Raw genomic sequence first — 3,034 nt, 5'->3', positions numbered from 1 at the left:
GTAACAATGAAAGTCAAAGGTTTTGGAGTGACATCTGGAGCAAAGACAAGGAGCACAAGAAAGATGCTGAATGGTTGCAAGAACTGAAACAAACAGTAGTCTGCCCCAAACAGGCAAAACTAGTCATTTCAGTTAGGGAAGTGAAGGAAATAAGCAAAAAAATGAGCAACTGGAAGGCCCCGGGACCAGATGGAGTTCAAGGCTACAAAAGATATGGTGAATGTCATGCACGAATAGCTGCACAATTCAGCACCTTGTTAAATGCCGACCAAGTAACACCAGAGTGGTTGACATTGGGTAGGACAGTGCTGTGCTTGAAAAACATCGAAAAAGGCTATACGATAGACAATTACAGGATGTCGAAATATCGTTCACTAGATGACAATAGCACTCTTCTTTTAATTTTGATATTATTATTATTATTATTATTATTATTATTATTATTATTATTATTATTATTATTATTATTATTATTATTATATTATAACTGTTCAATATTTGGTAGTTTGAGGCAAATTTCACCTGCTACACTTCCGTATTGCTGGGGTGTGTACTGCATTGTGCGTTCTTTTCTGCTGTTGGTAGTGTGCAAACCTTTCCCGGTACTGTATTGTGTTAGCTTTTTTCTCTTTATGTGTAGTGCAGTCTTTTGTTGTGTTACCGTTTGTATTGTATGTTGAGTGTGTGATACATTGGTCATCTAGATTGTTGGTAGGAGTTTATTTCACTGGGTAAATGCTGTATAGAGTGTGTCTTGTATTTGAGGGTTGTTTTTTTTAGGTTGTATTATTGGATTGATAGTGTCTTGCGTAGGATGTGGGCTGTTCCTAGCAGGGCTATTTTTGGACAGCGTGTGGTGCTGAGGATCCAGGTATAGCTTCTATCTTTTTGTTCATATGATTTTCTTTATCATGCCCATTGCTCCAATTATTATTGGTATTGTTTTTACCTTCATGCTCCACATTTTGAATGCTTCAATTTCGAGGTTTTTGTACTTTGACAATTTCTCCACTTCTTTTTCTAACAATATTTTGATCAGAAAGGACTGCAATGTCTATCAGTAAGCAGGTGTTTTTTCCTCAATCCTTGATTATTATGTCAGGGCGATTAGTTGGGTAGATATATTCTGTCTGTGTCTGCTATGGAATGGTGGCTTTGGTATGCTGTTAGTTTTCTGCTTTTTCTATCTAGGTTTCTCAATTCACTGATCTTCCAATCTATTACGTTAAAGCTGGTATGGCTAACTTATGACTGGTATGGCTAGCGTGTTTATCCCTATTATTTTATTCTTGGCATTAAGTTCAGTGTTTAATATTAGCCTAACTTTTTTGTAATATTCTCTCCTAATTTTCTCTTTCATTCTTGCGTTTTGTATTTTAGCTGTTTCATCTATTTCTAGATATTTGTATGGGCGGTTGCGGTCTAATTCTTTAATTTCTGTTATTATTATTATTATTATTATTATTATTATTATTATTATTATTATTATTATTATTATTATTATTATTATTATTATTATATATGAGTGTGTGCGCAAGTGCGTGTTTATTTTTTTTTCAATACCTTCTTGCTATTAGAGTAATAGAGAGTAATAAAACGGAAGGTGGGATTTTAATCTAATGTTTTTCTATAAGATGCTGGCGTGACCGTGTAGTGGCACCTCGTGCAAGTGTCTTCCACTTTGGCCTCGGTCGAACCAAAACAGTGACAGTGGATTTGGTAGACGGAAACTGAAAGAAGACCCGTCGTGTATAATACATACATACATACATACATACATACATACATACATACATACATACATAATATATATATATATATATATATATATATATATATATATTGTGGCTATAAGTCTTTTGACTCTTATTTCTAGCAATACTGGTGCCAAATAGCACCCTCTGTCACTTTAGTGACGTATATAGTTTTGGCCTTCGGTTGCTAAAATTGCTGTGTGTGTGCTTGTGCGGAGGGGGTGTTTCAGTCACCTACTTGTGGTTAACAAATTAGTGGTGTTTGTTTTCATGTTTTGAACGTGTTAAGGTATATATTCTATTGAATGTGGTTTAATTTAGCAATAATCTTGCGTTCGTACCTAAGGAATCTACATTCACCGGTGTTGCTGAAATAATACGGCCGTATGGTTATAAATTTGATAATTATGTAATAATATTGGCATCTATCTACCAGTCAAGTGAAGATGAACAATTATAGTATGATTCAATGCAACGTGTTTGTTCAATACAACAATCTTGTTTACCCCTGACACACACACATTATATGCATAGAACGATCTTTTCATTGGAGAGAATGCGTTGTTTGAATTGTAGGTGTTGTGGTCAAGGCACGTTTATATTTTATATATGCACCTAGAATTCTATGTGTATACACCCACTCCATATATATATATATATATATATCTGTATACCAACACACAAATATTAGTTCGATATAACCTAGGTATGTTTCAGACAGTATTGGCCCAGGTCGTGATGCTGAAGCCACGAGTATGTCATGTGTTGCGTAGTCATATCCTCCTGATGTAGGATGTAGCTTTTTGCCGGAACATGTCCAGGTAGGGGTGGTCTGTCTTATACTCTTTGAAGGAGAGGTAAAATAATTGCGTTGGACTGTGTTTCTATATGCCGTGAGTCTAATTTGTGCATATGACACGGTCACAACCTTGTGTGTGTGTGTGTGTGTGTGTGTGTGCGTGTGTGTGTGTGTTTGTGTGTGATATTCTCTTGTCATGAACGACAAATAGGGTTCAGTAAAATGAAACATTAATCATGTTCTATGGATACGAATGTGTCTCTTGAGGCTTGCTGGTGCCTTGAAAACCTTTTGGCGAAGGGAACAAGTTGAGGACTCAGTTTGCTCAAGTGCTTGTCGATCATTTACTATGTGTTTTCTTGAGAGGACGGCAAGACCTGCTTTGCTTCGTGCCACAAAACCACAACGACAGGTAAGGTTTTAATTTAGAGGAGCAGAGCTTTGCCAGCGTGCCCTCATGCTTGCACGATATTGGTACCGA

The sequence above is a fragment of the Octopus bimaculoides genome, chromosome 9 (assembly GCF_001194135.2).
Source record: "Octopus bimaculoides isolate UCB-OBI-ISO-001 chromosome 9, ASM119413v2, whole genome shotgun sequence".
NCBI classification, from domain to species: domain Eukaryota; kingdom Metazoa; phylum Mollusca; class Cephalopoda; order Octopoda; family Octopodidae; genus Octopus; species Octopus bimaculoides.
This window is presented reverse-complemented; position numbering follows the sequence as displayed.